Source organism: Oryctolagus cuniculus, chromosome 14 (assembly GCF_964237555.1).
Source record: "Oryctolagus cuniculus chromosome 14, mOryCun1.1, whole genome shotgun sequence".
In the NCBI taxonomy this organism is placed as follows: domain Eukaryota; kingdom Metazoa; phylum Chordata; class Mammalia; order Lagomorpha; family Leporidae; genus Oryctolagus; species Oryctolagus cuniculus.
In genome coordinates, this window is record NC_091445.1 from 91779547 (window position 1) to 91788759 (window position 9213).

The window sequence follows — 9213 nt, forward strand, 5'->3', positions numbered from 1 at the left end:
TCTAATATTTGTATTGAGAGGATAAACTGAAGCATATCCACACCGTGAACTATTTAAGATATTACTCAGCAATGGTAAAGAATCAGCTAGTTTATTTATATGCATAGCAACATGAACAAATCACAAAATGCATTCAGTAAGTGGAGAATGTTCCTTGAACGTACGTGTATTCATCCATCTATCTTTCTGTCTCCTACATTTTAAATTATGGAAAATTCAGAAAGTAGAACAGTGTTTGCCTATGGATGGGAATACTGAAGGGAGGGAAGAAGCAAAGGGCACAGAGTTGTGATGAGACTGACGTCTTGATTGTGGTGGTGGGTGGATGTTTCTGCATGTATTTTACAACTTCTATTTATGTGGTTTATTTTATGTCAATTTTATCTCAGTGAAGCTTTTTAAGCCTCCAACATCATATACATATTTCAGAAAACAAAACTAAGACATTATTCTTTAAAACATTTTTTACATAAGTGGGAATTGGACGCAAGATGCCACCTGGAATACCTGTGTCCTGTGTCAGATTGCCTGGGTTGGAGTTCGGGCTCTGCTTCTGATTCAGGCTTCCTGTCATGTGCATCCTGGGAGCAGCAATTGATGGTGCAAGTAGTTGGGTCCCTGCCACCCACATGGGAGATCTGGATTGGGTTCTGAGCTTCTGGCTTCTTTGCCTTTAATTAAGCTTGGGTCATGAAAGATAACTAATTGCTTGGAGTAGTATCCTGCTGAGCACCACATCTAGAGCAGCCTGCAGGTGGTAGGCTTTGCTGCATCCTCCCTCTAGATAATTAATATCATTAGGAGTTTTTTATTAAAGAACATGATTTTATCTAGAGTCTTTGGGTAAAAGAATTTACTTAGTATTGTGACCAAGAGCGTAAATTCTCACTCTATTTAGAAAGTGGATCTATCAGTAAAATAGCATTCAAACCTTTCCCATTTTGTAATATTTTATACATTTTATAATAATGATTTCATTTTAAAATAAAAATTATTCAAGGTTGTAACTATGGTAATAACTGACACCAAACACTTTTTGTTTTTTAATTTATTTAATAAATATAAATTTTGAAAGTACAACTTTTGGATTATAGCGGCTTTTCCCCCCATAACCTCCCTCCCACCCTTAACCATCCCATCTCCCACTCCCTCTCCCATCACATTCTTCATTAAGATTCATTTTCAATTATCTTTATATACAAGATCAACTTAGTATATACTAATTAAAGATTTCAACAGTTTGCACCCACGCAGATACACAAAGTATAAAGTACTGTGTGAGTACTAGTTTTACCATTAATTTGCATAGTACAACATATTAAGGACAGAGATGCTACATGGGAGCAGGTGCACAGTGACTCCCGTTGTTGATTTAACAATTGACAATCTTATTTATGATGTCAGTGATCACCCGAGGCTCTTGTCATGAGCTGCCAAGGCTATGGAAGCCTCTTGAGTTCATAAACTCCAACCTTATTTAGACAAGGCCTTACACCTCACACAAAATCCACTCAACATGGATTAAAGATCTAAACCTATGACCCAACACCATCAAATTATTAGAGAACATTGGAGAAACCCTGTAGGATAGTGGCACAGGCAAAGATTTCTTGGAAAAGACCCCAGAGGCACAGGCAGTCAAAGCCAGAATTAACAATTGGGATTACATCAAATTGAGAATTTTCTGTACTGCAAAAGAAACAGTCAAAAAAGTGAGGAGACAACCGACAGAATGGGAAAAAATATTTGCAAATTATGCAACTGATAAAGGGTTAATAACCAGAATCTACAAAGAGATCAAGAAACTCCACAACAACAAAACAAACAACCCACTTAAGAGTTGGGCCAAGGACCTCAATAGACATTTTTCAAAGCAGGAAATCCAAATGGCCAACAGACACATGAAAAAATGTTCAAGATCACTAGCCATCAGGGAAATGCAAATCAAAACCATAATGAGGTTTCACCTTACCCCGGTTAGAATGGCTTACATGCAGAAATCAACTAACAGCACCAAACACTTTAAAAAATACTGAAGACCCGGATTCTGTCCCGGTTGCCCCTCTTCCAGGCCAGCTCTCTGCTGTGGCCAGGGAGTGCAGTGGAGGATGGCCCAAGTGCTTGGGCCCTGTACCCCATGGGAGACCAGGAGAAGTACCTGGCTCCTGCCATCGGATCAGCGCAGTGCGCTGGCCGCAGCGCGCCAGCCGCGGTGGCCATTGGAGGGTGAACCAACGGCAAAGGAAGACCTTTCTCTCTGTCTCTCTCTCTCTCACTGTCCACTCTGCCTGTCAAAAAAAAAAAAAAATACTGAAGACCAGTGTGAGTTAGTTATCCATATAAGATGAGCTATTCCAACATTATTTATATTCACAAAGTCCCCACTTTAGATTAGAATGTAGTATGATATTATCTGATACCTTCATATCCTTGACAATATTTTTACATGAATATCCTTAGTGGAAATGAAATAAAAATACATAGCCCATCAGCCATTTTGTGCTTAAGGAGCTCTAGTTTTTTAAAATAAACATTGAATTTTTAATAGTCTATTTACATAAGTGGTGAAAAGATAGTTTGGAGAATCCTCATATTCCTACACTTTAGTTTTCCCAGTGTTAACATCCTGAGTCTTGTGGCATGATTGTTACAACTAATGAACTAATTAGATCTATTAGTACTAACTCACTCAGGACTTGACTTGGATAATGTCTTAGTTTTTCTCCAATATCCTTTTGCTGCCCCAGATATCACCTGGAGTATGACATCAGATTTCTTCATCTACTTACAAAGCCTGTTCTGAGGGACAATGCTCCCCCTGAAGTGCAAATCTTGCTCAGTGGAGCCGTCCATACTTGATGGTTTACAATTTCATACGAGAGTCTCCAAACTTGAGATTCCGCTGAAAGTTGAATCTATTCCTGATGCTAAACGTGCTGATCCCTCCCATCTTTCAGTTTCCTTGCACCTCACGTGGCAATGCTGCCTGTGGCCAGGCTTATGAGTCTCCTGAGCCCACTCCCTGGTGTGGTCAGGGACAACCTGGAAACTGAACCTGTTGTTCTGACCATGTTCTTTGTGGTGCTAAGCAGGCTCTGCAGGGAGCCTGCCACCTGCTTTGACAGGACTCCTGAGCTTTTTGAGGCCATGCACACTGGAAGATAAGTTAGAGCAGTAGCTTTGGAGTGTGCTAACAGTCAAACTAACTTGCAATATAGTCTGTTTTAAAACATCACATCTGAACTTCCCCCTATAATTCCTGGTAATCTTATCATCTCAGTATAATAACTGAAGTTGACTCACAAGATTCTTTAAAACAGTCCAGCCTTTGATTTTATAAATATAAATTTCAAAAGTACAACTTTTGGAATACAGCTGTTCTTCCCCCCATAACCACCCTCCCACCTGCAAACCATCCCATCTCGTACTTTCTCTCCCATCCCATTCTTCATTAAGATTCATTTTTAATCCTTTATATACAGAAGATCAACTCCATGCTAAGTAAAGACTTCGACAGTTTGCACCCACACAGACACACAAAGTATAAAGTACTGTTTGAAGATTGGTTTTACCATGAATTCACATAGTACAACACATTAAGGACAGAGGTCCTACATGGGGAGTAGGTGCACAGTGACTCCTGTTGTTGATTTAACAATTGACACTCTTGTTTATGGTATCAGTAATCACCTGAGGCTCTTGTCTGAGCTGCCAAGGCTATGGAAGCCTCTTGAGTTCACAAACTCTCACCTTATTTAGACACGGCCATAATCAAAATGGAAGTTCTCTCCTCCCTTCAGAGAAAGCTACCTTCTTCTTTGATGGCCCCCATTTCCTCCAGGATCTCACTCACAGAGATCTTTCATTTAGGTCATTTTTGCCACAGTGTCTCAGCTTTCCTTGCCTGAGAAACTCGCATGGGCTTCTTAGCCAGATCTGAATGTCTTAAGTGCCAGCCTAATGTCTTAAAAAGTCATGCATTTGAAATATTTTGCTATATCGAGTTAAGGATATTTTTTCTCCATCAAGGTTTACATTACCTTGATCTTTATTTTTGAACATCACAACAAATAGCTTTGCCTTTTCACCATAGATCCCTTTAAATCTGCGATGGAGGCTCCTAATGAAATTCTTTTTTTGAGGGGCTGGCACTGTGGCGCAGTGGGTTAACGTCCTGGCCTGAAGCACCGGCATCCCATATGGGTGCCAATTCAAGACCCGGCTGCTCCACTTCCAACCCAGCTCTCTGCTCTGGCTTGGGAAAGCAGAAGAAGATGGCCCAAGTCCTTGAGTCCCTGCACCTGTGTGGGAGACCTGGAAGAAGCGCTTGGCTCCTGGCTTCGGATTGGCACAGCTCCGGCCACTGCAGCCATCTGGGAAATGAGCCAGAGGATGGAAGACCCCCCCCCCCCCTGCGAAACTCTTTCGAATAAATAAATAAATCTTTTTAAAAAAAGAAATTCTTTTCTGAATTCTGCAATAGGTTTACTGATTCTTGCTGTAACTGGCCCATTCTGTTGAGGTTTCCAGACCCATTCCGGTATCCTGGTCACTCTCTCTTTAGATACCAACGTGGTTGATGCTCTCTTGTATGGCATAGTGGCTCTTTGGTTCATTCCAATTACACCCCCTTAGCTTGTGTTCTTACAAGAACCTTCATTTCTTCCTAGCCCAGATGGCTCATACCACAGTCTGTTTGCAACCGCACTGGGCTTACTAAGTATTCAGATTTAGAGCTCAGATCGCACAACAAGTAGTGTCACAGCCTCTTTTAGAAGTGGCTCACTGAAGCTCTCATATAGGGGTCTTAGCAACCTGAGTTCCCAGTTCACAAGAGTGAATGTGCATCTAGCAAATTTAATGAATATGGAAAGAGAAAGCAGAGAAAGCATAGTTGGACATCAAGGAAGAACTAACTAACACAAAAGTTAAAAACTGTTCTGAGTTTGTTAGAGCAAACTGTCGGTCCCTGTCACTTGTGCTTGGTGGATGCTCAATGGCACGTGGGGAGTAGGAGCTTCACGGCAGACAAGAGGGAAGTCCCAAGTAAGCCTGACTGGGCATGGAGGCTGATGGCCTGCAGAAGCTGCAGGTGGGCCAACTACAAGCAGGGCCTCCTGTGGGACTGGTTAGGAGAGTGTATCTGGCTCTCTATGTTTGGCCCCTCAATGGAAATGGAGATATTCAGGAAACTGTCAGTTATTAACCAATTCCTGGATATATTGGGCCCATTTTTTAAAGCCATGGTTTGGTTTCTGGGTCATTGCTAGGTGGTCTTTCTGCCAGCCTACAAGCAAGCCAGCATCCTGGGCTGGTTACCATAGGTAAGGGCTGCATCTCCCAGGCTCAGTGCTCTGGATTGTAGCCAGATTTCTACTTTTACAGATGGCCTGACCATTCTTCATTTGCTTTAAAAGTTGATTTTTATAAATGCACTGAGTTCCCCTTTTGAAAATTACGCTCAGAGCGGCAGAACATGGGGACCTCTCTGGCTCTCCAGTGTCCTTCTGTGCTGGGGAGAGCCACCAACATCACCGAGTCTGTGCTTCTTGAAGGCTTGCCTCATGCTGCAGCACTTACATCAAAGATGTGGTTATGGGGCCGGCACTGTGGCATGGTGGGTGAAGTCACTGCCTGCGGTGCTGGCATCCCATATGGGCACTGGTTCCTATCCTGCTCTCTGCTGTGGCTTGGGATAGCAGTTGAAGATAGCCCAGGTGCTTGGGCCCCTGCACCCATATGGGGGACCAGGAGGAGGCTCCTAGATCCTGGCTTTGGATTAGCCCAGCTCTGGCCTTTGTGGCCATTGAGGAGTGAATTGGTGGGAAGATTTTCTCTCTCTCTCTCTCTCTCTCTCTCTCTCTCTCTCTCTCTCTGTGTGTGTGTGTGTGTCTGCCTCTGTAACTTTGCCTTTTAAATAAATATGTAAGTCTTTAAAAAGAAAGATGTGGTTGCATCTTAGATTGCAGTGGGTTTTTTAAATCAGATGAAATGGTGTGTTTGGTGATTCACAGATAAGTCTGTGAAACATCAAATTTAAATGTAGATCTGTTCTGGGAAATATACAGTAAATTGGAGGGAAAAAAATGATGTAGTCAATTAAGAAAAAGTCTCACGATGTGGATGCTTTGCTACTTTGCCAGAGCACACATTTATCTGTTGTAGGATCAGAGAAATTAACACAAAAACATAGAAACATAGACCCCACTCCTTCAAAGGCCATGAGCATTCAGGGCTTACCCTGGAGGGGGTGTCAACATCACACAGGCTTAAGCAAGCCAAAGAGAAGATGCAGAAAATGGAGTTTCAGTAAACATCCTGAGATAGTAAATATTTATTTAAAATTCCATGTCTGTCTCTGCAATGAGGAATGGCTTGGGGGCCCCTTTCTTTTCCAGATGGCTGTCTATGGGATACACAAGTCATAGAAATTACTTATTTATGTTTCCTGCACTTGAATGGGAACTCCTCAGAGGCAGGAACTGATTGCATGTGTTTGCTTTTATTTATTTATTTTTTTTGACAGGCAGAGTGGACAGTGAGAGAGAGAGACAGAGAGAAAGGTCTTCCTTTGCCGTTGGTTCACCCTCCAATGGCCTGCACAGCTGGTGCACTGTGGCCAGCGCACCGCGCTGATCTGATGGCAGGAGCCAGGTACTTATCCTGGTCTCCCATGGGGTGCTTTTTAACTATCACCTATCCCTGAGCATGGATCCTCTAATCCTTTCACCAAAGTAAAAAAAATTAAATATAAAACTATTTATTGACTACTATTCAACAATATTTACAATAAAGTAAACAACATGCAGTTGGGTAACATTCTGATTACTGCGGAGTTATTGCTCTTCCTGGCATCTGCTAACAGTAACCCAAATACCACAAAAATGGAGTCTACATGTAAGGGACGAAGTAAGACAAAGAAAAAAGAACATGAAGTCCACAATTTAGATCACAATAGCTTGTTTACCCTCTTTGCCAGCAGGCCCTCAACTTCTCATGTCCCTAACCATCTGAGCAAGTTTTCATGAGCCAAGGCTTAGACATTCCATGAGTCATGTCTTTTACTCAATATAGCACAGGGATTTTTTTACTTTAGTAGACTCACCAGAATGGGGCCAGCGCTGATGGCTCAGCGGGTTAACACCCTGGCCTGAAGCGTCAGCATCCCATATGGGTGCCCATTCGAGACCCGCCTGCTCCTCTTCCAGTCCAGCTCTCTGCTATGGCCTGGGAAAGCAGTAGAAGATGGCACAAGTCCTTGGGCCCCTGCACCCACATGGGAGACCCAGAAGAAGCTCCGGCTCCTGGCTTTGGATCGGCCATTTTGGCCAACTGAGTGAACCACTGGATGGAAGACCTCTCTCTCTGTGTAACTCTGACTTTCATATACATAAATAAATCTTAAAAAAAAAAAAAAAAGACTCGCCAGAAGAGATTCTCAAATGTCCACTTAACTTGTTAAGCTTATTTCAGCACACCAGGACATCTACTTTTCTCACCGGGGTGTGGAGATTGTTAGTACAATAAGGTTTTTGACTATATAATAAGTCATTGCATTTATGACTATAGATTTAGATATGAATGCTGATATGCCTTATTTTAAATTATCTAAATTAACCTGTCCAAATGACTTATAATCATTATTTAATTAGAAAGTTTATGGCTTCAGGAAAATTTTCAGTTTAACTTGAAGGGCCTAATTTCTTAGATTGCTCAAAAATGGTGACATCTCAGAAACATGAATCTTCCTATGATTCTTCTTATGGTGAATGTTTAAAAACAAAGAAATGAAAACCATTTATATATGTACTTTATGTAAACAATTAAAAAAAAACCCAAAATGGTCCTTAGGCATTTAAAAATCAAGTTCTGGTTGAATATTGACTGTGGAAATTTTTCCCAATATTCACCAAAGCTGCTGTCTAGGGCAGGAATGTTCTGATAAAGGAAGAACTATAGACAGCTTTTGTTAGAAGTAGCCAATGCTACTGGTATAAAAGAAACAAAAATAATTCCACAACTCCCCTGAAACCAATATATCAATGTATCAAACCAATGTATCAAATTTGATTTTCATTAGAACACAGTTGTTTATTCACGCTAGTAAATAAAAAACCAAGACCCTGATTTTATATGCAAAACAATTACTGACCTTCATCTTCTAGACAACAATGCCATGTTAGGCTCTCTTCATAAAAAGCAATTACAACCTGAAGACACTGCATATTTGCCTGTTTTTCCAGCACTACCTCAGCCTCATCTGAATCTTCCCATTTCTGAGAAACATCAATTCTCCACTGCTGTCCGTGGAACCAATTATTTGTTCAGGATCAAGACCTCTGGCAAAGCCTCTTTGTTTGTCAGTAGTATCTCTTTTCTTCTTTATTTGCTATCAACAGATTCAACCGTGAGACAAAAATTTTCTTTTTTTGTACCATCTTTTCCTTTACAGCTTTTTGAGAATTAAGAAATATTTCAATGAACTCTGGACAGTTTAATTTTCTTCAGGTTCCCAAGTGTTGTCAGCATCTTCAGGAAATTCTCCATCTCCCACTTCAGGAAATATTTTACCTTCCCACTCACTACACCTCGGTCCAGTGTTTTCTAGAACACAGCTTTTTCAGTCTTTGCCTCTTCGACCTTTTTACACTTTCCATCCCATTTTTTTTGTTCCCATTTTTTGCAATATAGTTTTATTCGAAGCCATTTTTTATTGCAGACTTGAAGAGCTATTCACCTCTGCCGGCTGCTCTGGGTCACAGGTATGCAGTGGTCTCTGGCCCTGTGTACCTCCCAAAGGGGGGATTTTCTGTTTCATGAAAGGTGCTAGTAGGTGTTTGTTAAATAAGTGGGTGGATGCAGTAACGATGGATGAATGAAAGACTTTATTGCCTTTCCCTGTTTACTCAGAGTGTTAAATAAAACATTTATATTCACTATCTATTTTATCCTTGACATGTTTGGAAGACATTTTACACTTAAGCTTCAGATATCCTTTTAACATTAAATACAAGGATGATATTTATTGAAATATAACATCTAAAGTGAAACACAAGCATGCATTTCTCATTTGGGCTTACAGGGAAATTCTAGGTAAAAGTAGTTTTTCAGTGAGGGTCTAAATAAGACAAACATGACTCTTTTGTGTGTTTTTAAACAAGGAAAAAGTGAACTGTGTTGTTGAATGTATCCAGCAAATGTTTGGAATCCAAA

The 9213-nt window shown here is 41.0% G+C and overlaps 1 pseudogene; it reads right to left on the bottom strand.

Moving 5' to 3' along the window:
* Positions 1–8144: 8144 nt before the first annotated feature.
* Positions 8145–8707, bottom strand: LOC100341268 (chromobox protein homolog 3 pseudogene; annotated as a pseudogene).
* Between the last annotated feature and the right edge of the window lie 506 nt (positions 8708–9213).